The following is a 26,661-nucleotide window of genomic DNA, read 5'->3' as shown; positions in this document are numbered from 1 at the left end:
GGCTGTTGCCTGCGGGGTCTGCTTCTGCTCTCGGCTTCAGCAAGTATGGCTGCTCCGTCTTGTCACCACGCGTGTGTTTGCATAGGGCAAGGTCGGCAATATTTATACCTTAAAGGTGCCGGGATTGACGTAAGGATGGACATAGGTACGTCAATAAAGATGTCATACGACTTGCTCGTTAGCACATTCTTTACTAAAGTTCTCTGTGAAATCAAAACAATGGCCGCACGGATTATCCAGGTTGTCATAGGTTTGATTTGTTATGAGAACGTCGTATGCCTTATCAGGGGCTGGAGGAATGTCGCTTGTCTAATTAGATCTCAAGCGTTATGACCTAATCAGATAACACGTTCCTGTGCCGTAGTGTGACTGCGTCAGATAACGGTATCTGCATCATGGGGGATTTCTTGCCTCATGGGCTGACTGTTAGTTAACTAGCTAGGTAGGTTAACCAGAATATGGTCAGGAATAGGGGGATCGATTCAGAACCTATAGAAATACACGACCCCACTCCACGCTAACTATGGTCATATCTACTAATCTATGCATAGTATAACATAGTACAACATACTATAGAGTATAGTGTATACCTTACCACCCCAAAATACATAAATGCATTTTGAAATTTTCAAATATACTGAAAAATTGCAGTCATATATATTGTATGCACTTAAGCTATGAATTAAATGCAAAAGTAAACACGCATTGTTATGCATTATTGCTTGTTGGTATATGAGAAATACACATGAAATGGCTCTTAATATGGCTATACAGAAAAAAAGTCGAAACCATTTCATCACATAAAATATATTGTGAACATACCAGCGGGCAGCTAAAGTCTATATAAAGTATCTAAAATAGAAATCTTAGTTCTCTAGGAATAGTTTCTTACTTTAAGCAGAAGATCAGTGTCCCGGGGAAAAAATATATAGAAAAATATTTTAAGGGCTTGCTGAAAAAAGTTGCTGTCCGTGAACTGGATTGTAATTGTTCATGTGACTTTATTTTTTAAGTTGAAGGCCGGATTCAGGGAACGCCGTGTGCGAGTTTACTCAAAAGTCTCTATTTCTGTTCCGGAGAGAACATCATATCATTCAGGCTTTCGAAAAAACTGTCAACAGCTTCATGGGAAAGTTCCACTAAGTCAGAAATAGGGGTAACCTTGCATTCATGCGCATGATTGTCTGCATTGACAATCTGATTTGCATTGCTGACAGAAGGTCGTACCTGTTCGATGCTGCTTTCATCTTGAACTTCACTACTCTTCAATCGCAGTGGTGAAGATTCCAGGAATGCCGTCATCAGAATTGGCAGCCTTTGAGGGCAGCACAGTGCGTGAACCTTGGTAGGAACCAACAGTGTATCTGCATCCACCGGCGCATCCGATTGTAGCGTCAGACAGGTGTCTAACACGCATTCTTCTCCGCATAGCAGACACCTTAGTACAGGTAAAACACACCTTTGCCACATTGGTCGAAATGATAGAAACCAAGTCATGTTTAGGTCTCTAAGCCGGGAGAGTCCCAGGATTTTTGATATCCGGTCCCGGTATCCAATGGCTAGGATCGTATCTTCCATTGTCGCGAGAGTTTGATCTGTGACATGGGTTGCCATAACGAAAAATAAGGACTAGGAATAGGATTCCTGCAATTAGTCCCAGGATCAGGGGAAGTCCGCCAAAAATCGAATGGACGAAATCTGGAAAAATACCCAGTATGGCTTTGAATGGTGTTAATGCCATCGAAAATACTGTCTTAAATACCTTTGAGACCCCTGTGGTATCAGAAATATTTAAGATTTCGCTCAGGATTTCCGCGAAATGTACGGGGGAATTGGTTGATAATAATGTATGTATCTCTGCAGTCGTCCTTGCGACTTGTAGATCATACGTTTCTTTAGATGACGTGAGCCTTGTAGGCGTCTGAAGAAGCACTGTTTTCATTCTGCTTAAAGTGTCTTTTCGAATAGAAGTAATTTTCAAACTGGGCCATGCCCTCGCCTCCCTGTCTGGAAAGGAGCTGGGGAACAAAGATCGTCCACAGCACTTGACCTTCGCCGTCGTAGTGACGAGATAAGGAGTCCCGGGCATAAGACTACAACATCTGCGGTCTACAATAAGAATGTAACTCCCATTATAGAGTCTTTGAAAGAATGGTTCTATTTCAGTTGCAGGTGCGCCTTGCTGGTGACATGAAAGGTTGAATGAATTCCCTTCACAGGCTCCGTGCAAACTAATACCGTTACACAGAAGCGTGCCGCTTAGTGACATAGCACAATTGTTGCCACTAAGAAACACTTTCTGTCCTTTGTTACTGACACATGCATGTGAATAGGGCAGGTTCCAAGTTGTTTTAAGGTACCCCTTTCCCAATTTCTCGTACATGCCAGCCTGTATATATTTTTGGCAGTATTGAAACCTGAAGGTTGAGATTGGAATATTTATGATTCCGTGGATTATCCATTCACTGACAGGTCGTTCTGACATTGTCAACGGTAATCTTTCTAGTTTTTCAATGCTCAAGATTGTATAATCAGCACCCTTCTGCGCCATACCGATTTGTCTATCAGTAAGGTTAAAGATTTGGAATAGTGACGTAGTGTTGATTAAACGCCAAGGCACATAGCCTGAACGCAGATTTTGTAACGTCCAGCCAAGCTGTACGATAGAACGCAATTGTGACTGACCATGTTGTAATAACAGTAAGTCTTGCGATAATATATCGATTGCTGAAGACACAATGCTGTCCAATGAAAAAATTCTGGAGGACAGAGTCATTAACCCATTGTCCACTACAGAAAGTGATTTTTCCAAATTAATACGGTCAATTTCCCGTATCCTTTCTGCTGTCTCAATTTGAGTAACCTTCCAGGCCTCATTGTATGCTGCATATACAGAGGCTGCTATGAAACGCTTTTGACGCTGTTTGCGTGGTCCCATTATGAAATCACGCAAGTCAGCACCATCAGTAAGTAAAGTTAGGTGTTGCTTAATTTCAGGCAGTGTGGAAGTTTGTAGCCATTGAAGGCATAATTTGCCCACACTGTAGGTTGTTATTATCCCTGGGTGATGTCTTTGGGGATATCTAGGGTCTGGCCTGGTCATTTTGAAACCCTGTGTTTTATTCAGGAATCTATCTTGACAGTTATTTGTATCTGTGGGCCAGATCAACCATTGTTTCCAATCAGGATGTGTTCTGTTTTGGTTAAGTATATGGTTTATGTCTATTCCTTCATCTGTATCAGAGTTATTGCTAAACATTGTTGGCTTTGGAATAGACGGGTTATTTAAATCTTTGATTTTGGCTAAGCCAAGACAGGTGGTTTGTTGAACAGTGTCATTTAAAAATATCATTTGTTCTGGGATCATGCAGGCTCTAAACAAAGCTTCTAAACCCTGTACTTGCCATTCTTTCGTGCCCCAAACACTTTTCAAATCAACATTTTTGTCCCAATAATCGAATCCAAAAGTATTCATTTTTTCAAAGAATGAATCAGAATAAATCAATTTTGTGTTGGTTATCATGGTTTTGGTCCCTGTCTTGTTTGACAATTTATAATAAAATGTTTCAGCATTACTAGTGTTAAAACCTTGAAAGTATGAATATTTGTCATAAACGGTTCTAGAGCTCCCTTTTGGAGGTGTAGCACAATGTTCCCATTGATTAAAATTTAAAACATTTCTAGGTTGTGCAGATTTATGCAAGAAATGGTTACCATAGTGGTTATAGCAATACATACTATCATAATTTGTAGAACCTTGCAAATAATCATGTTTTGTAAATTTAGCAGACATTACTAAGTCAGACATCATATTGTTTATACTTTCAAAGTCCCAATCATCAGCAAATGAGTTTGGTTTTGCAAAGTCACTCAAAGAGATCTTAATTTGGTGTGGATATTTCAGGATCTCGACCGGACCATAAATTTCATAGTCAGTGTTGTCCCAGGCTACCCCACCAGGTATTGGAATTGCTGTGAAGTTGGCTGAAGAAAGTTCTGAAGAAAGTTCTCGTTTCTCGACGTGTGAAGATGTGTGTGGTTTGAGGACCAAGTTGATGTTCTGACTTGCTGTGTCCATTTTAGCATATTTTCCCTCAATGAAGCGTCCCAAAGTAAATACCATGATGAGCCAAAGTATGAGGATAAATGCACCAAAACCCACCCAAAATTCAATCCATGGAGAAATCAGATATGTTTCTTTTAGTTGTTTCAAAAGTTCCTTCGCTTTGTCTTTAAAGGATTTTGATGATGGCTGTGTCTTTTGTTCGCTGAAGCCTTCAGAGGAATCATCGAAGTTGATGAAGTAACCGGATGCAGTTCTGTCAATTGTTCCAATTGGTTCAGGATTTTTGTTTTTTGCATTTTCACTTGGTACTTCAGTATAGATTGGTGTGTCTCTGCTAAATGTCTTTATTTGGGTTTTCAGAGGTCTAAGTTCTATTGCATTGTTGCATAGTCCTTGTTGTTCTTCTGTAGGCGTTTCGAAAGTGATGAGCCTCTTTGTTAGGACCTCTGTACTGGTAGCAAACCTTGGTGTTCTGCTACTTATTGGGAGTCCACTTGGCCTACTGTTTGTTATTGGCCACATGTTGTGGTTTTACCAGGTCGATGGATACAACTCGGTTCTCCTTTTTTCCAGCAAGTGGCGGTAGTACAACTGATCTTGTCCCGTTGACAGACAAGACAGGAACTGCTTTTCTGTAAGAAGGCCCAAATTCCTTCTTTACCGCGATCTTCTCCCTGACTAGATCCCCGACTTTTGGAATCCAGACAGGTCTTGCTGGGACAGGTGGTGATTCTTCAGTGGTTGTTGGCTGTTGTTTCAACTGTATGTTGCTCAGGTCTTTTCTTGTTTTGTTTAAGTCCTGCAAAATAGCCAAACGGTCTTTGACATCAAAGCTTTTTTCTGTTACCACTGAAGTCTGACTATCAAGGTCAGAGATCAACATCCTAGTTCCGAATAATAATTCGTACGGACTGAATCCCTTCAGAGAATTTCTTGGCAAGTTATTTAGACTACGTTGGACACTTATTAGATGTTTGACCCACCCAGCTCCCGAACCTAATGTCCTTTCCATTATAGATTGCTTTCTGCCTTGGTTTTTTCTTTACACCATCCCATACCCTCAGGAAGGAAGTGAGAAGATTCCTGCTGGGCTGTGCTCATTTGGCCATTCTTTCCCCCCCCAGGCTGGATTGCCTGAGTGAAAAAAAAAATGGTCGAACGTAGCATGCTCTTAGCGTATATGCCATTTAGACTCGCAAATCTTGTATAACAGTCCGGACGTCAGCCGAGTGCTGTGGATCTACATTATAAGTGGAACTAGCCTGTGTATGTTAATCGCAAGCCATTCTTTTTGTTGGTAATATTATCTGCCTTGATACGACGAGGTATTAAACTGCTTCTCTCCCCACTGCGATCTCTGTTGCAGTTTAGGCAGTTTTTTACAAACAAGGTGTAGTGCAGGCTCATGCCTGGCCACCAGTACCGTGATTGTAATTCTTCCAGAGAATCTTTTAATTTAAGGTGTCTGTGACCCTCGCCCATGTGTGCGTCTGCGATTAACAAGTTTCTCCTGTCCTTGTTTGGAATCACTCTATCCCCCACTCCAGGGATTCGAGCAAAAGGGACGGAGTTTGCATCGATTATGTATGTATAATTGAGTGGATAGTTGATCGGTAACGCTGAGCAGTCGCCTTTTGATGACGTTTTCACCGCCAGCAATGTTTCACCGTCAATGTATTTTAATGTATGCTTTTTTCGATCTACGGGAGCCGATTTAGTGGCTGCCGCTGCGGCTGTCTCAGCCAATGAATTCCCCACAACGTGAACGCCATCACGTTGATGACTCAGTGAGTGAGTCACGTGAGTCTTTGGTAGTTCTTTCTTCAAAAGAGCTACTTGTTCCCAGAGAAGTCTCTGCTTTATTGGTGCACCTGTGTCATCTTTGTAACCGTTCTGAATCCATGTCTGCAAATCCTTGTTATATGCTTTGACGCAGAAATATGAATCTGACACTATAAGTGTCGGGAATTCGCGATCCGCATTATCTAGCGCCATTTTCAAAGCTATTATTTCAGTTTGCATTTCTGAATTTGTTTCTACTGAGTGTGATTTTGTTAATAGAGGTCTTAGTTTACCTCCGCGCCACACTTCTTTTGTGATCTCACATGTGGCATTGTATGCATGTTCTCCCCAAACGGAGGGTTGAGCATGTCCGTCTGTATAGATTACACAGGCGTAATGTCGTAGAGGCAGAATGTCGATTGGCAGAGGATAAGTTTTTTCATATTTTAGATTTTTTAATTCTTCTAGTTCTTAAAAGACTGTCAACCAGGCAATACTTGATATTTCATATCCTCCGTACTGGATTTTCAGATGGGCAATTCTGGATTTTTTGAAGTTGAATTTGTAACCCTCTGCAGCGAAACCAAGTATTATGGTGTTCACTCTTTTCAAGTGAGTTTCCAAGTCATCATCTGTTAAGTAAATGTCATCGACATAAGATAATGCTTCATCATCATATTGTTGTAGTAATTCTGTTACTCTCGCTGAGAATACCCCCGGGCTATTCTTGTACCCCTGGGCTAACCGACAGAATTGTTTTTGAGTGCCATTTACTGAGAAAGCTGTTAAATATCTGCTCTCTGGTGCTATGTTTTGACAAAAGAATCCGTTGGAGATGTCCAAGGTAGTTTTGTATTTTTTGCGCACTATGTTATTCATTAGTGCAGCACTGTGTGACTTAGTTTTGCAACATGTGTTAAGGTGTCAGTAATCCAAAACTAGACGGTATGAATTGTCTGGTTTGGAGACCGGAAACAAAGGATTGTTCATTTGTGAGGTGCAAGTTTCAATCACCCCCTGGTATTCTAGCTGATCTAGTATTTCATTTACTTGTTTTTTAGCTTCTTGCTTAATTGGGTACTGCCTTTGTGCAGTTGGTTGTGATTTTAACTGGATTTTGTGAGGAGGAGAATCCTCATCCCATCCTACATGATTTTTATATAAAGCAGGTGCTAAGGCCACTGCCCACTTTCTAGCAAGTGTGTATTTTTTATGAATCGGGATTTGATTCGAGAAGGCAGGCATAATTACTTCTTCGCCATGAGGGCACTCCCTGACAAACTCTGGTGGCCAGTCTTTTTCAGCTAGAAGTATGTCATAACCCTTTGAGAGGTTATCCCAAAATAGTCCCCTTATTTTCCTAGTCTTATCTCCCTCTATACGTAATGTTATCTCGTATATTTTGTGGGGCTTGCTAACTCTGGTATCTGCAGTTTCCACTTGAAGGTATTCATTCGTGTCCACTGTCTCCAGATGATCCATAAGGACTTTGCGAGCTATGCTCACCTCTGCTGCGCTGTCTAGCATTGTCTGAGCCCACTCTCCGTTTTTCAGTTGTGTCCTCAGTATTCTCGGCATTGTTAACTACCTTGATACTGGCTACCTTCTTTTTTGGAAATTGTGATTTCTTTTTCAGTTGAGCAGGTTCCTTGTCTTTGGACTTGGCGTGCTCTTCTGATCGTCCTCTTCTTTCCGATTTCTGCGAGGAATTCTGAAAAGATTGAGAGGGACGTGTATCAATGTCTTGATATCTATCAGGTTTTTTAATATTATCCCTATTTCTAAGGTTATATCTATTCCCAGAGGGTTCACTCTGAGGTGACCTTTGTCTCGGGTTTGGAGATTTCTCTCTTCGCCTAGGAGACCTTCCTCTGGACTGGAATTTCTTTTCTTTTGGATTGGATTGTTTTTTCCCATCCCAGTTCTTTTTTGGTGAATTATTATTATTATTAAAAAACATTTTTTCTGGACTTGTAGTCAGTTGCGGTTTTACTGGTATTTCACCTAGACTATCTCTGCCTAGTTCTTCATAGGATTTTTCTATGATTCTGGCAATTTCAGCTGGTTGGTCTGCTATATCTGTCTCTTTTAACCTCTGGCGGATCGCCACGTTTGCTGCTTCACCCTTTATGTTGGCTAGTAATATAGCCGATACCTGCTTGAAGTCTTTTAGTAATTTCATACCAAGAGTTAAAGCAGGTTCTGGACCGTATTCATCTTGAATTTGTTTTAGCACATCTGGTATTACCGAAATTGATGGAACACCGTGCGTTTTTGTGTAGATGGAAGCAAAGACTGTACCCCAAGTGTCACAGTCCTCAATGTGTGGTGCGATTCCCATTGGGAGACATATAGTCAGAATCCTGTGTTTTTCTAATGGGGTGGTGTCAGGAAACACCGCCTCTATTTGGGTAATTTTCTGTGCCAACCAGAATGGTATTTGTTCCCGTTTAGCTGGAACTTTACCTAGGCCGGATTGGATGTTCTGTGGTGTAATTTTATTTGTGTTCCCCTGGTGAGGGGTCAGCTGTGGAAGTTTAATCGCTGGCTGAATTGTTGAAGTCCGCATTACATACTGAACTAATTGTCTGTGAATTTTTAGTAGTTGTTTTAGCTGTATTAGCAGCTCTGCTGCAGGCATTCTTTCGATGTCTGGATATGGTGTGTATCCGGCTAAGACCGGCCACGTTGCTCCTGGTCTTCCTAAAGGACCGAGCCTTGTAATGTGATTATTATGTTTTAGGGCGCCATCAAATAAGAGCAAATGCTCTTGGAATTTGAGTGGTACTTCCACCTCCTCGAAAGGAGTGTACTCATTAGGAGGTTCCTCTACTTTGTAATAGTGGAAGTACTTTGTTATAGTATTAGCTGCTGGAAAATGTATCCATGTATAGTATACCTCTGTCTGCCGATATTCGTGTGCCTCGATTACGAATATGACTGTGCCACCTCTAGGTGTCAGTCCATTTTCTATAAGTTTTAAGGTTATAGATCTCCTTTTGGCGACCGGAATGAGTATTATATCCGCGTCTGCTGCTTGCATGGTAGCATCAGCATCTGCTATTTCAGTAGCTAATCTAGTGACCTCTCGTTCTTCATCGCTGTCCATTTTGCTGACAGGATGGTATTATGTTTATTTGCAGATCAGGTTTCTTTATGGAAACAGAGATTAGATGCACAATATTTTGGAACACTGTTTATCCTTCAACGTTGACTTAGACCAAGAACCATACATAGGAGTTCCCTCCTGCGAGGTTTTGGAGGATATTATAACCTTTCACCCACTCCAGACGTCTTTGGAGTATTTGGGAAAAGGGGTCTGAGTGAGAAAGCACGACTGAGTTACTCTAAATGTCTTACGTTAGTTTTATCGCCCTTTCCAAACGCGTTGGGCGCCATGTAGTGTAGCTCCTATTTTCCCAATAGGCTCTGCGCATTGGAATAGTACCTACAGCAGTAAAGGCCTAGGCCAGACGTTAAATAGGTCTACTACTGTCGATACTAGACTTAATTTTTGGGTTTGCCAGCTAAGCTCAGAGTTCGCTAGAAACTTTCTCGAATGTTCAAGGAAGGATTAACTCCCCTGATTAGACAAGAAGGGATTTAGTTTCTGACAACCATAGAACATGACAACTTTGCTCTCCCCTAATCAAGAGTCAATCTCAAGAGTCGTGTGAGCACAAGGCAATTATTTTACTCAGTCAGTACGTGCATTCTTAGTCTCATCAGAATGTAGAGAAAAGGAGGAGACGGGCGTGTTCAATAAAAGATGTTATTTATTGATCAGTCTCTTTTCTCGTACAAGAGAAATGGATCGATATTATTGCAATACTTATAGTTAAGTAAAGTGCATACATTAAAAGCAATAGTATAAAATAATACTGTAAAAACATTGATATGGTTTCTGAGCCATATGATGTTTAAAATGATTAAAATATATTTACATACACATATACATTTGACTAAACGTACTCAACTGGTGTTTCTAAATACGCCTACCCCGTGTACCTGACCTAAGTCTAATACGTGGGCGGGAATAGAAAGTTACAGTTTAAGTTAAGTTTGTTTTTGCCAAGTGAATAACTAAAGAATTCTCTAGGAGGGGTTATTCAGTTCTGTACCTGGAATTTAGGATGAATGAGGAATGGTATCTCTTTCTCTGCTCTCGATATTCCAGGCTGCCTGCGAGGGCTGCCCAGAAGCGCCGGTGCTGGGTCTCTCGGCTTGAGATAGCAGCGCGTCTCTCAGCGCGTCAGGAAGGCGGGGCTGTTGCCTGCGGGGTCTGCTTCTGCTCTCGGCTTCGGCAAGTATGGCTGCTCCGTCTTGTCACCACGCGTGTGTTTGCATAGGGCAAGGTCGGCAATATTTATACCTTAAAGGTGCCGGGATTGACGTAAGGATGGACATAGGTACGTCAATAAAGATGTCATACGACTTGCTCGTTAGCACATTCTTTACTAAAGTTCTCTGTGAAATCAAAACAATGGCCGCACGGATTATCCAGGTTGTCATAGGTTTGATTTGTTATGAGAACGTCGTATGCCTTATCAGGGGCTGGAGGAATGTCGCTTGTCTAATTAGATCTCAAGCGTTATGACCTAATCAGATAACACGTTCCTGTGCCGTAGTGTGACTGCGTCAGATAACGGTATCTGCATCATGGGGGATTTCTTGCCTCATGGGCTGACTGTTAGTTAACTAGCTAGGTAGGTTAACCAGAATATGGTCAGGAATAGGGGGATCGATTCAGAACCTATAGAAATACACGACAGGTCGGCTCACGTTGTGCGGTTTTTGGAAGCTGTCTAGCATCCTTCACTGGTGGAACTAGTGTACCCCTCTTATTCTTGGGCTCAGCCCCGCCCCTATCAGCCTTGGTATCAACTTTGAGGACGTCTGCTAGTCGGACCGTTGATTTTTCTATGATCGATAGCCTAGCCTCGATCTTTATTAGGCGGGCTTCCAAGGGGCTAAGGAGAGACTTCAGGAGGGCGGCAATGTTAGTAATAGAAATGTCGCCTCCTTCGGTCAGGCTAGAGTTGAGGTTCGCCTGCTCCGTTGCCCGCAGAGGTGAATTCGATCGAGATGTTGATGTAGTTTTCTCGGGTAGTGTGGGTGCAGTTATACTAATTTCTACACAGTCGGCCTCCGGTAGGGGATTAAGCTTGGCAGCTTTTGCCTTGCGACCGCCTGGGTTTTGGGTCACTCTTTTCCTTTTCGGTATTGCTCCTTCCCTAACTCCCTGCTTTAAGCGACTGTCTCTAGGATTAGGACTTACAATGTTAACAACGAGGGGGGGGGAACTAGATTGTGTATGGATCTGTGGTGGAGTTAGTGGGTGGGGTAGATCATTGAAAGAAATCGAAATATCTACCTCAGACATAGTCGCTACCCCACTGTTCCCAATGGCCCCTGTGTCAAGCGGCATACGTTCAAGTTCTTTCTCAGGAGTCCTTGCTTGTGCTATAGTTCCCATAGAAGATCTTCTTACCCACTCGATTTCCGTGGATATGCGTCGTTCCAGTACTGTGATTTCGTCGATCAGGAGGGCGCCTGCTTTAACAAAGTAATTATCCAGGGTGCCAGAAGGAGCTCCACCGACCAGGGCACTTTTACTCCTTGTTTCTCTGGTAGACATAATAGTTTCACTACAGCCAGAAATCTGGCTTGGGGGTGAGGGAGAAGAGCCAGGGGGGGTGGCCCGGTCCGGTCTCGCCCGTGCTCGAACGGCCTCAAACGGCTCGCCCTTTGCCCGTGCTTAGCCCGGCGAACGCCCGCGCGCATTCCGCGTGCGTTGGCTAGGAGGGGCTTAAGTAACGTTGGGCGCTGACGGGAAGAGGACCAGCTGCGGCTGATGAGACGTCGCACTGCAGTCTGGTCCTCGCAGTCCCGTGATGCGCCTCCTGCTGGCCAAGCGCCTCATCCTGATTCAGCGCTCTCCCCCACGAACAGCAGCAAGTCCTTCCACACGAGCGGCTCCCGCGGAGCGGGGGCCGCGAGAGGTGAGAGCAAAGGGACAGAGATTTGAGATAATTGTAGTCGGTAGACCGTGCAGTCTCACGATATGATCAATGAATAATTGACTAAATTCTTCGGCCGTGGGTATCTTTATGAGGGAGATGAAATGTGCCATTTTTGATAACTTGTAACAACTACTAAAATGTTAGGTTAGTGAAGGTATTGCTTACTTGAAGGTTAATATTAAAATCCAGATTAATTATGTGGCAAGGATATGGGAGTATAGTCGGAGGCAGTAATACGACTGCAGACGCAGTGTGAGTGTTTTTGTTTCGTGCACAATTTGAGCACCCAGATACGTATTCTTATATATCCTTCTACATGTTGTTACACCAGAAGATTTTTTGACAATACCTAAGGGTTTTCATTATACCTGGATGCCCTGCTAATGCTCTGTCATGATTCAATTGAATTATGTGACGTCTTATATAGTAGGAATGTACATTTTCTGAGTGTGAAGGAACAACTTGTTTGTGATAGCATGGTTAGGTGTTTTGATCCATTCTTCAGCCTTTAGTTCTTTATATTCTTCATGTAAGGACACCATAAAGGTGTCACCATTGCTAACTTCAACTATATTTCAGGTGGAATGATAGTAGGGGAGTCTGATGTGGAATGGGAGGTGTGAGCATACCCAAGTCCAAAAAGAACATCAGTCTTTAACTGCTTTGCCCCTGGGCAATAGTTGATGATGAAATCAAACCCACGAAAGAAATATAGCAATCGACTTGGGTGAAAGCCCTAATGGTGCTTAACAATTGTACATTTTTATGATCTGCATATATTGTGACTGTATGTTTAGCCCCCTGTAGGTAATGCCTCCATTCAGTGAACACCAGTTTGATGGCCAGAAGTTCTCTTTCAGGACGGTATAGTTTTGCTCCGCTGGTAGAAGTTTTTTGGAATAAAAGACCATGGGATGCATGCGGCCAATTCTTGGGCTCTTCTGAGATAAAATTTCTCCTACGGCTACCTGCAAAGCATTGGCTTCGACATAATAGGGCTGGTCCGGATTAGGATGCTGAAGAATGGGTGTAGTGGTGAATTTAGTTCTTAACAGTTGCAATGCCTGATTTGACTTCTGGAGACCACACGAAGGATTGCCTCTTTTTTAGCAGCTGTGCTATGGTCGCCACTATCTCTGAAAAGTGAGGGATGAAACGACAATAAAAATTGGTGAAGCCAAGTATCTGTTGAATTTCCTTGACATTTGTTGCAGTTGGCCAATTGTTATTGGCTTCTACCTTTTTGAGGTCCATAGTGATGCCTGTCGGAGATAAGTGATACCCCAAAAACTCTACTGACTGTACTTGGAAGGAACATTTGTCTAATTTAGCAAAGCTAGCTTTTTCCCTAAGGTGCTGCAGGATGGCGCGCACATGCTGTACATGTTCTTGTTCTGAGTTTGAGTAAATCAGAATCTCCTTGATGTAGACGATTGCACAAACATCCCAAAACTCCCTCAAGACCTGATTAATGAAATATTGAAATGCTGCCAGAGCATTACATAACCCGAAAGGCATAGCAGTATACTAAAACAGCCCAAAATTAGTCCTAAAGACGGTTTTCTATTCATTGCCTTCTCATACAAAGATCAAGTGGTAAGCTCCCATAAATTTAGTTTTGTGTAAATGGTGGAATTTCTGAACTGCTCAAGTAGTACCAGAAATAACATGAGAGGATAGCGGTTCTTAATGGTGACCGTATTGACCCCTCTATAATACACACAAATCCTCAACTCTCCCTCTTCTTCTTGGGTACAAAGAAGAATGGGGAAAGACACAGGTTCTGTGGAGTGGTGTATAAAACATATCTCTAGTAGTTCATCCAGATATTTAGGGGGATATTGAATTTCCCGTTCTGTTAATGAGTAAACTCTCCTGCAGGGCACTGTTGCTCCCAGGAGGATAAATGTGTGGCGAAGGCTCTGTGTGAGGGCAATTGGGTAGCTTTCACAGGGTCAAAAGCATCTTGAAAGTTCTGGTCTTCTGTGAGTTATTTAAGTATTTCTGTTTCTTGGACCAAAGGCGCAATGCAAAGGTATTCCCACCAGTGGAGCATCTTGGTAGCAAGTAGTAGTGCTGAATGATGAGTCCAAGGTTACGGTGTGGTATACCCAATCAAGTTTTGGATGATGATGTTATAGCCAATTTACTCCCAAAATTACCCCAAAGGTGTGAGTGTTTATTAGATCAAAGACAAGTCATTAAGTATGTCCATTATAACACACTAAGGTTATAGCCTCTGTCTGAAAATAAATTAGTCCAGAAAACAACTCTGAACCATCTATTGCTCGCACAGGCTGAGGTTTTTCTTAGGCAACTTTTGTGAGCCTGAGCTTGGCAGCTAGGGCCAGATCAAAGGCATTGCCTGTGTATCCCTTAGTCAATATTCATGGATATTATGTGCCTCCGCTGTGGGGATAGGATTACTGTGACTTGGATAGTCAGATGCCTTGGAATTTGTGTTCCTACATTGGTCAGATATTGTGAGATCTGTACGGCTTCTCTTGATGGGAGGATCTCCCTTCTGGTCAAGAACCTTAGTTTTCCCTGGTATTTTTCGTACTCCACACTAGCCACAGCCTTAGATTTACAGAATATTCCCCAGTGATATGACCAGCTATGCCACAATAAAGACATAGGCTTAATTTGCGGGAAAGTTCCTTTTCCTCATTAGATAGTGGACTCTTTATACATCCTATCTGCATAGGATGGGTATCAAGAGTCTTACTGTCTGTCCCCTTCTTCTCAGTTTTGAGAACAATTACTCTGGTCTTACTGCGAGATCGCTCACCCATCCGCTTACCCAATCCGCGATCTAGCTTAACCACAAAAACAATAAATTCTGCACAATCATCGGAAAGATCAACGATGTGCGAGAGGGAATCCGTAAGGTGATCTCTTAACCCACAATAGAACAAGGCTGTTCTTTTCTCTTCTGGCCAGCATGATTCTACCATTAGTCGATTGAAAGTAGTGATACAAGTAAGCAGGTTTTTAGAACCTTGTTGTAGGTTTAACAACTAATTGTCACTTGTTTGGATAGAAAACATGTTTTGAAATTTATTTAGTCATGGCAGCCTTAAAAGCAGAATAGTTGTACAAAAGGGGATTATTTGTTTATGTTAAAGGAATTGTCCAGTTAGCAGATACACCTTCCATATAAGAGATTACAAACACTACTTTAGCAGCGTCATTGGGGAAGGACTTAGGTTTGCATAGGAAATGTAATTGGCATTGACTCATAAAAGCTGCAAATTTAGTACTGTCTCCATGAAAGCATTCTGGAGCTGCTAAGGGCACAGGACTGGACGTAGAGATACATACATGCAGATTCTGGTCAGTAGTTGTAAACTCCCCTCTTTGAAATGGTTCCTCAAACACAGGCTGGGTCAAACCTGGGTGACTATTCATGGGTTTAGTATGTCTCCATTGTGTGAAATGTGTCCTCTCTCCTTGCAACTCTTCCTTAAGTGTTGCATTTTCTGCTTTAAACCTATTCAGATCTAGTTGCAACAGCTGCATTAACTCAGACAGATTATTAGAATTATTAAAGTCCCCTGATAAGGCACATGCTATGATTGTCAGTGAATATTTTGTCTTCCTTAGTCATGGAGCTGCCTGAAAGGAATGTTAGGTGGGTGGCTTAGCCTTTTGTCATAAGCCACCTACCTGGATCCCAATGATTCCAATTGGGCAGTGGCGCTAGTTCCCGAATCCACCCAAGACTTGCCCTCGGTTTACAGGAGGAGACACTGCTCCAGTGGCAAATCCCAGGAGGAACAGGGTTGGGATAAAGAGAGCATGTAAAAAAGGTGCTGTGACTCCTCTACTCAACAGCAACACAGCAGCAGCCTTTCATACTACTCTGATGAATGGTACCAGCAGATATGGCCCCTATGAACAAAAAAATAATAAGGCTTTATTCTAGTAAGTCTCTTAAGGTATTACCTCATGAAAGCTTTTCAAATCTCAACCAACCTTTGGTTTTGTTGTTGTTTTATTTTCATTTAGATTAACCCTGGGCGTAGGACTACGCTACGCTTGCGTGGTTTGCGCAACTACGCGCTAAGCAAATTGCACGTAGGACAGTGCAAAAACGCATAGCGTAGTGGGCATTTTGTGCTTGCTCACGGCCCTCAACGTCAAGTTGGCGACACCGAGCGAGCAAAATAACATCCAGGCGAGACTTTTTCCTCGTTTGCGATCAGCAACATCAAGTTGCCGATCGCGAGCGTGGAAAATAAACCTCCCGGCGACATTCTCAATGCAGGGAGGTCAGGTTTCTAATTGCGAGTGGTCGCGTATGCTCGCGATGAGAAACTACCAGTCCGCGTTGAGAAAGCTGCCGCTTGAGTACAAATCTACTCGAGCCGCAGAAAATGACCGCTTGCACTGTGCAAGATGCGGTTTGCAATGATTGCACAGTGCGGACAAGCATCCGGCACTGTGCAACCAGTGGGAACAGCATTTTGCACAGTGCACTACGCAGTTCACGTAGCTATGCGCAACTTGCGTAGTGCGAAGTGCACTTCGCGTAGCTACATGTAGCGCTACTACGCGAACTATGCCCAGGGTTAATTTAGATTGTCTGTAGAGGCTCCTTTATCAAAAATTTTGAAACAGTAGTGAGTATGATTTCAGAATCTGGCAGAGTCCTTACAACAATATGTACAAGTTGAACAAAACACTGGTTATCTTTGGTGGCACTACAGTGTTGCAACTGAGCTCGGTGTATAGTAAAATCAAGTTTTTTAATGCAGCTGTCCTTTTATTCTTGTTCTTTTTTCCATCCTGGTGCGAGACAAAGGCAGGACGTTATTTGCGGTAAGGTTGAAGCGGGAGGATCAAGGGAGCTGGCAAGACAGAGTCTTGTAAGCTGGGAAACAATCAAATGGCAGGCAAAGAGGCTAAGCGAAGGGGAGGAGTTTGGACGGTCTTTAAATAAGATGTGTTTAAAACATTCATAAATGTCACATTCTAATTGTTTGTAACAAGGAACAGGTACTGATAATTAACTTGATGAGGCTGACTTCTAGAAGGTGCTTTAGAATGTTCACAAAGGTCTTGGTCTAGTGCTTATAGCAAGGAACAGGTGCAGGGGATTAATTTGATGAGCGCTGTCTTCCGGAAGGTTCATATTGAAGTAATCTGTGCCAGTTGCTTGATACTTATTCTGAGGGGTTTTCTGGATGTTACTGTGGCACCTGGCACCTGACCTTGCATATGCATAGTAAAACATTTGTATAAGCTATTAAGCCTTTTCCAAAAACTGGGGAACACCAGCTGCAGCTAGCTATCACCAAACTCATGTAATATGGTCAAAGGTTAGGGTACACAATGTTTGTTCATTCATAAGTGTTGGGAGGAATGATATGAGTCATGCCAGTATATTGTGATAGTCAAAAGTGGTGATCTACATCAGCAATCCTGACAGCTGTGCAAATATAGATTTTGGGAAGTACTTTTACTACTTCAGTTATTATCTTTCATAAAGGAATTAATACAACATCTGGACTCTACGCTGTCTATTTAAAGGGTGAAACTGGATGGGCGAAATGTAATGACATGAACCAAGAATTCAAACCAAAACTTTTTTCAAACTACTAAACTCTTTTCTTTTCTTTCTTCAACCAAAGCTCTAGGGAAGAATTTTTGATAAAAAAGTGGTAAACAGTGTTTTTTCTATGTGGTGCATCAGTCTTTTAGACATTATTTGGCCTATTGGGTGGTTATGTCTTTAAAAACATCATCAAAACTTAACAGACCCTTTATCTTCTACAATGGAGTAAATACCACATCTAAATACCACACTGTTTAATTAAAGTTTGAATCTGAATAGACGATCCAATTACAGCAGCCTTAAGTTGAAAGCAAAAACTGCCTTTGTAACTTAATAAAATTACCCTTTTTGTGTCATCAATCAAACTTCTATTCATTATTTGTGCAAAGAAACTACAGTATGGGATTTTGTCTATATGGATCATCAGCATTTTAAACATTGTTTGGCCTACCAAAGGTGATGTTTTCAAAAAGATCTAAAAAATTGAAGAGTGCTTTATATTCATTTGCAATATTGTACTAGATATATGTTTGAATTACTGTAGTAAGTCCAGAAAAAAACAACTGATTAATCAATTGTAGTGAGGGCAATGCATAAAGTCGCCTATTTGTAGTGATCTACTGTGCATCCACGTACTCGCAGATACTCCACTTGCACATCCTGTCACTCACTGATAGACCCACTCATACATCCATTCACTCACACATACAGGGATCAATGCAGCCACTTATCCACACTTACACTCACTCACTCACCCACTTACTTGCCAATACAGTCACTGATGCACTCACTAAACTACTCATGCAGCCACTCACTCACCCATACACCCACTCACCCAACCACTCACTCACACAGCCACTCACTCTCCCATACAGCTACTCACACTAGCACTCACTCACCCATACAAACACTCACACATGCACTCTCCCATCTATACAGCCACTCACACAATCATTCACTCATCAATACAGTCACTCACACAACCATTCACTCTCCTATATGACTGCTTATATACTCATGCACTCACTCACTCATAGCAATTCACACATGTACAAACTCACCCATACAGCCACTCACACAACTACTCTCTCTCTCTCTCTCTCTCTCACATGGCCACTTACATAGCCACTCACTTATCCAAAAAAACACTCACACTAGCACTCACTCGCTCATACAGCCAGTCACACAGGTACTCACACACCTATATAGTTACTGTCATACCCACTCACTCACCTGCACAGTTACTCACACAGCCTCTCAATCATCTATAGTTACTCACACACCCCCACTCACCCATACAGTCACTAAAACATACACTCACTTGCCCCTACTCTACTTATGCAGTCACTCACTGACTGATAGAGCAACTCGCATATCTACTCATTCACCCCTACAGGTCCTCGCATATCCACTCACTTATACATACATGCACTCACATAGACACTAACTCAGCCCTACAGCCTTACAGCCACTCACACAACCATTCACTCACCCATACAGCTACTCACACAACTACTCACTCTCCCATACAGCCACTCACAGTGTCACTCACTCACTCACCCACTCACCCATACAACCATTTATACTAGCACTCACTCACTCCTACAGCCACTCATACCGGTACTCATTCACTCATACATATCCTCATATACCCACTCACTCACTTACATAGGTACTAACACACCCACTGACCCATACACTACTGATGCACTCACTCACCTATTCAGCCACTGACACATTTATTCACTCACCCATTTTCCACTTACGCATCCTGTCATTCAGTGATAGAAGCACTCACTCACTTATAAAGCTCATCCACTCACTCACTTATAAAGCTCATCACACATCCACTCACTTACCAATACAAGCACAAACACAGCCATTTACCCACACAAATGAACAGTTGTAGTGTAAATTACCATTCAACCCTGGTTCACTGCTGTGAAGACTATTGGCTCACTTACCTCTTCAAAATGTATGTTGCTTTGTATTACACACACTCCTGTCCAAAATCAGGTTGACCATGCAATGTGTGCATGATAAAAACCACGTGCAGAATGCATAGGCCTGTTCAAGACATACAAAACATGTAGGTTCAAATATGGAACAGTGTGCACATGATTAATGTGTGTGCAGTAGTGTGTGATCACAGTGACACACACTATACAATACAAGTGAGTGTTGGACCAAACACTGTGCAGTGACCGAATATGTGTGCTGTATGTTATTATGCTGGTGGTAGTCTGATACAAGTGGATCAGAGTGTTAGTCACTGACTTTCCTGTGGCTGTACACTGAGGAGCATAATCAGAGCATTGTCACACAGTGCAATGCTGTAAGTCACATAACTGCAATACTGGGTGAAAGCAAAAGGGCAGGAATGTGCAGTATTTATTAGAATAGAATGCATTCCTGCCTTTTCCCCTGAGCCTGAGGTATTTTGGCTGCCTAGCTCAATGGAGGTGCTTGTGTCGCATTCACACATTATTTGTGTATGAAAGGGGAACCTTTCTAGAAAAAAAAACCAAATCCTGAGAGGCATATTCCTCCATCTAAGTGTGCTGCAGAATGCAGCACACTTTGAAAGAAGTAGTAACTATAGGAGTTGCATAGGTACACACATGCAACAGCCACAGAACCTTTCACTGGGGTACAGTATAAAAAGCAGTGCTTTGTGATGCTTTGTTTCACTTGAGATTCATGCCCCCACTCAGAGCTACGCAAGGTGGCCTTGGGTGGAAGCACACATATCATAATAGAGTTGTGTTGCTCATGTTCCATATTGCATTTGACAGCACCACACAACTTGGGCAATGCATATAACCCTGAGTGCAGAAGTGGCTGCCCCACTTCATGACATGAAGAACATTGACTAGCTTTGTGTGTAAGACATGACTGCCTGATAAAAACATTAGGGTTAGTGGAATTACACCAGATGGAATTTGACAGTACAGTAAAGCTGTGAATTGGGTGGAACATATACTTGAGTAAGTGTGTTATTCATCTGTGACACATAACATGGAATGGGGCCTGGCATATTGCAGGAAAAGAATGGTTAGGCAGGATGGGGAATTCATGGAGTGGCTGATAGGCCACAGGATAAATCTTCATATGCACATATTACTGTGGAGAACTTCCAGGTGTGTACCCTGGTAATTCCTGTGCAAACTAGTCTGTGATCATTTAGCTCTTGATTCCTGCTTTGCTGTGCTGCCATGCTGCCTGCTGATCTGCTGGTTGGGTGAATAGGACTGTGCATGCATTCCTTGAACCCAGACAGACTCCACTTGCATTCTGCCAGGCCTCCTGTCATGAAGTCACAGGCACATAGAAGGCCTGCAAACACCCAGCGTCACCACTTGGACACTGCCCTTTGTCACACAGACCTCCCAGGAGGTGCCACCCTACTCCTGGACTAATGGGAGTGGTCCTAAGGTGTGGTATCCAGCACAACCCAGGCTTCTAAAGTAAACCAAGACATTTCAGCTCTATACTGTAGGTCAGAACCCATGCGTCGCATCAGTTTATTTATTTATAAAGTTTTATATAGCGTGAACAAGATCCCGAAGGATATCATAGTGCTTTACAAAAGGATGGAAGGAAGGTAATAAATACAATATCGACAACAAAAAAGAATAGGAAACATGAATAATTACAGTACAAAGGGGTCAACGGAGAATAATACAACAGCTAATACACAGAGGGCTAAGAAGGGGGCAAACTATGAGATAAAGAAGAGTAGTATCAAGTGGTAGTCTAACAGTTGTATGATCAGAGACTTAGAGCGTTTGATCATAACCCATTTTAAGGTAAGAACTTGTTCATTAGAACTCGTTTGGCTTCCAGTTTGAAAGCAGCAATGGAGGAGATTCTGCGTATTTCCGGAGGGAGAGAGTTCCAGATCTTCGGGGCAGCACCAGAGAAGGCTCTGTGGCAGGTTCTCTTTGTGCTATAAATGTGTGTTTCAAGAGGAAAGAGTTCACACTTCTTGAGGGTGTACCGCCCCCTGATAGTTCAGGTTTTTGCGCTAGGTAACTGGGGGTTTAGAAATGGAAGGCTTTGTGTGACAGACAAGACATCTTTAGCTGAATTCGAGCTTCATAAGGCAGCCATTTAAGGGATTTTAGGACTGGGGATATGTGCACGTTTCTTTTGGTACCTTTAATCAGTCTAGCCGCAGCGTTCAGAGATGCCCTTAGTGGAGCCAAGGTATATTTGGGGAGGCCACAGAGCGTAGCGCTGCCATAGTCAAGTCTCGGCAACACAAAGGCTTGCACCACCTGCTTGAAGTCAGATTGTGGAAGGAATGGTTTGATATTTCTGAGTGTCCTCATCAAGTGATTAGCTACCTTACAAACATTGCATATATGATTCTTCATGTTCAGATGTTTGTCCAGGGTGATTCCGAGAGATTTGGCTAAGTCTATAATGAGGGTGGAGCAGTTGAAGGCAGTGAGGTGATTCAACCAAAGGTCTAGCTTGGTGATGTGGTTCGGAGGTGAGATGAGAAGGAATTATGTTTTAGAGATGTTGAGCAGGAGGTGGTTCTCGGTTAACCAGTTTTGAGTAGACGTTGGGTTAGTGTTGAGCGAGATGATGTTATCCACTTGCGCGTGCCGGAACCCACACATTGCCGCCAATGCGTGGAACTGACTGTCCTACAGAAGTCTTACTCTTACAGTCTGTTAGTCTGTGCTGGGTGTTAGTTATATTTTAGAGAGTGGTTGGTCTTTTAGTGCTAGTTTTTGGTCATGTCGGTGTCTGACCTGTAAACCACAATTGGAGCCCAGAGGGAAAAACAGATAGGGTCGCCCTCCACTCAAAAGTTATAGAACAATCAACAAGACCCTGCCCGAGGGCGTCAACAGAAGTCAGTAGGGAGGAAGAACAGTCATTTCATACTGATAACTACTCCAGAACCACACAATAATTGTGGGGGTACTTGCACAGCACTGCGCCCAAATTTATAAAAACCAGAATTTCCTTGGCAGAAACACTGAACACTCAACCGTATGACCCACCTAGGTCTATCACCAAAGTCCCCCCTCAAGGTGTGGGATCAAATGCTCCTTAGAAAAAATGTGTGAAAACCAAATGACGCCTCACGGAAACACCACCATCGGGGTAACTGGTATGTAATTTCCAGACAAGCCCCTGTCTCATCATCGGTAGTGACTTGGTTCTCAAAGAAAAAGAGAAATAGTGTCCAAACACAAACAACACAAATATGTGACAAAATGTGAAAAGCAGAGACAGTCTGCAAGTGACAAACATATAACATAAAAAAGTGCATAAAACACAGCAACTATTCCCCTTAACCAACTTTATTCATAGGGAAAAAGTCTAGATGCTGTATCAATAAAAAGGCTGGTAGCTAGTCATGCATACCATTACCTAGTACAAGTGCCGACATGTTTCACTGCCATGTATTTTAAGACAGTTTCATCAGGGCTGCACTGTATGCTGCCACTCAACTTTGGACACTTGTTCTTTGTTTACTGCCAAGGAAAAAACAAGTCAACAATACAATTAAAAACATGTAAACCCCTCAATCAGAAAATGTAATGACCGTGTTTAGTGTATAAAAATATTTTTACCCAAAAGCCACCTGGTTGATCATACCGGTCGCCTAGGGGATGGACCAGATGTATGGAGCTCCAAACGTGAGATCCTACCTCCGCTTTAGCCAATAGCTTTCTACTGAGACAAACCAAGAAAAAGATCGTAAGCCCCGGGACAAGCATAATGACCCACTTGTACCGGGTTCACAACCTACAAACAGATATACCACCATGCAATGTGTGGACTGGTTGGTCTGGACGTGTCATGTCGTGCCACGTACTTAAAGCACACATTTAAAGTACCCACTTAGAGCAGACACCCATAGCTACAGTGTAGTGCTCTTTAATCAGTTCCAATCTCCAAAATGTGCATCCAAGTTGTAGGTGCACCAGTAACTTGTATTTAATGTCTGCTTGTAGCTAAAGGCAGAACGAGCAGACCATGGGTGTGTCAACGGGCACCCAGCTGTACAAATCCGATGGCCACTGAGGCACGCATTTCCAGTACCTACGAACATTTTACGAGCCCATAGAAATCAGACACACGACGAGCTGAACTGTCCAACCACGCTCCGTGTGAGCATCTAGGTCCGGTACAGCCACTCAATCTACTCGCAAACATTCCTCAACTGTGCAGATACTCCTCACCGTAGTCGCTCAGTCGGAGCGCATTGCCTCATCCACTCTTTGTCCGTGCACCCGCTCCACTGATAAAACAACGGCGGTCGGCTCCGTCCACTAACGGTAGTCACATAGCAACCATAGTAAAACGGGCGGCCATCTTAGAGTGTCAAAAAATGCGTTTAACTACCCCTTAACATCCAATGATGCCGGATGACCTAAATGTAGACCCTAAGGTTAGTGGAGACCCATACTTGGAACATATGGGCCTTCTCCATAAGATAAACAAGCCAGGTAGACCAGTAAAGTCTACGTCGCCGACGGCGGCCATATTAAGCTAGTCAACAGCTTAGTCAAAGAAAATTTTTAGTCAAAGCATTAATCAGAAAAATGATGACTCTCAGTCAGTACTGGTGCCTAAACAGATCTCAATACTCATTATGCCAATTTATAAAGGGGTTGGCAGAACTGTGTCACTCCATACCAATCTACCCTATGAGCATTGACTGTACACTTGTAAGTGTGTGAGGAATATTCATGATGGCAGTAAATATGCGGCCCACCACATATCATTGGACAGCTCTAGGGCAAGGAGGATCATAACCTAATCTTGTTCCATTTGATAATTTCATTCAGCCCACATTGGTCCGTTCGTTCACTGTAAATCCAGCGTGCCTCCTTTGCGAGCAAGATTCTTTCAGCATTCTGGGGGGTGCCCTTCACCTTCTCTAGCACTGTCCAAGTAAATGTATGTTTCTGTGTAAAACAGTGTTGTACCAGCTTGGTAGTTAATTTGCCCGCCCTTATAGTGCTTTGATGTTCTTGCACTCTCACTTTAATTTTTCGTGATGTAAGGCCTATGTATTGTAAACCGCATTGGCACGTCAGTCTATACACCACCTGGGTGGAATTACAGTTGCTGAACTGATTGAGGAACCATTCCTTTCCTGAGTTGAGGGTCACACTCATGCTTTTCTTGGTGAGTGGACACACAGAACACGACCCGCAGGGATAATGGCCTTTAGGGACAGTCGATGTAACACTGTTTAATTCAGTAGGAACTCTAGAGTGTACAAACTTATCTTTTAAATTCCCAGCTCTTTTAAAAGCAAATCTAGGGGGCGGCATATGGAAATCGTTGTTAGATAGCAATGACCAGTGCTTTCTGATAGATTGTCTGATTTTGGTTGCCAATGGGTCATACGTCATCACCACCGGTACACATTCGTCCCTCTGTTTGACAACTTTTTCCAAGAGAGCGCTTCTAGGTGTATTAACAGTGTCTGACCTGTCCCTATATTCTGTGAATTGTATATTTTTTTATGTCTTTTTGTATAGTATTGTATAAGCTGTTGTCCTTGTATTGTTGGGTGTACGTATTTAGGGATTTTATAAAGTAGAAGTAGGCATAAGTTTAAGAGGTATTTGTTTGTTGTGTTGGATGTAAGGGAGGGCTAGGGATATATCTGGAAGGGGTTGGGGCAAGACTTTTTTGGAGGAAGAGTTGGGGTCCTCGCATGGATCATTGTCTACTATATGCCCCTGATTCTGGCCCCTGGGGGTAGGCCCAGCTAGGGGTACTTGGCCAGGGACCAAAGGTGCAAGTGGCAGCGCATTCATTGGCACCTTAACAAGTATTTGTGAGTGGATTGCACCATTACCCACATTAAACTCCACTGGGTTGACGTTGTGTCACTGAAGGCTGATCTTGTGGACTGCCGTGGACTGGAGATCGGAGGCACTGTACATATGTATATATGTACCATCTGTATGTAGTAATGTAGCAAAATCAGTCATGCTAAACCTAAACATTAAAGGGACATATTTTGAAATGTTGTAGTTTCACATTGCATCATGCAACTTGCTTCAAGTGCATTACAATAAATAAAGTGAAAATGCTTAAGCAACATATGGGCAATTTGTGTGCCTCAGATTGGCTACATATAGCCAGTGTAAAGCAAAGATGTGCCCATAGCTGTGTTGCCATACCCTGGCTCAAGGGGCAGATCAATGGGTTGTGGGTAGTTGTATACATTTATAAGGTATGGAATTGTAAGCATTCCCTGACACAACATGGGTGAATGACCAGGGAATGCACCAAAAACACCAGTTGGAGCCTAAACAGGCCTTTTATTTGATGCTCCAAATAGGAAGCATTGCCATAATCCAACTGAGAAGTGACCAAGGCATGAACAATATTTTTTTCTGGAAGTAATCAGTAATAGATCTAGGAGTTTTCTTAGGACTTTAAGAGTCCCAAAATATTTCCCCTCAACCTTCCTATTTGGCTCTCAAACGTTAGTTTGAAACCAACCACACCCCTAGATTTCTAACCTCTGCTTTTGGTGCAGGGGTTTGACCCAGAGCCTCCGGCCACCATGCTGATGACCATATGGAGGGTGCCTTTACCACTATCATTATTTCAGTTTTATTGTCATTTAGTTTTAGGCAATGGTTGGACATCCATGAGACTAGCTTCTCTAAACATAGAGAGAACCGATATGCAGCCGTCGCAGAGTCCTGAGATAGAGTGACAATAAGTTGAGCATCATCGGCATATGCTACAACTGTTACGTTGTGTTCTTCTACTAGTTCTGGAATGTGGCTTAAATAGAAATTAAATAAATTAGAACTTATTATCGAGCCCTGTGGGACTCCCTGCATAAGAGGGATACTCATTGACACGTACAAGAGCTGAGTAACTTGAAAGCTCCATGATGTGAGGAAGGAGGACATCCAGTGACAATCTGATCCCCTGATCCCACAGTTACCTAATATGTTGAGGAGTAGGCTATGAGATACTGTATCAAATTCCGCACTCAGGTCCAATAGGACAAGTGCAGCCGTCTGTCCTGCATCAGCACATTTCCTTAGAGTTTCCGTCGCAAGGAGTAAGGCCGACTCTGTGAAGTGGGAGGCTATGAAACCAGATTGTCAGGGATGAAACAGATCATTGAAATAAATATGATTTACTAGTTGCTTATTCACCACTTTCTTGGCAATTTTTGCGAAGAATGAAAGCAGCAAGATCAGACATAGATTTTCTAA

Source organism: Lissotriton helveticus, chromosome 2_1, assembly GCF_964261635.1.
Source record: "Lissotriton helveticus chromosome 2_1, aLisHel1.1, whole genome shotgun sequence".
Lineage (NCBI taxonomy): Eukaryota > Metazoa > Chordata > Amphibia > Caudata > Salamandridae > Lissotriton > Lissotriton helveticus.
Note: the sequence above shows the minus strand (reverse complement) of the source record.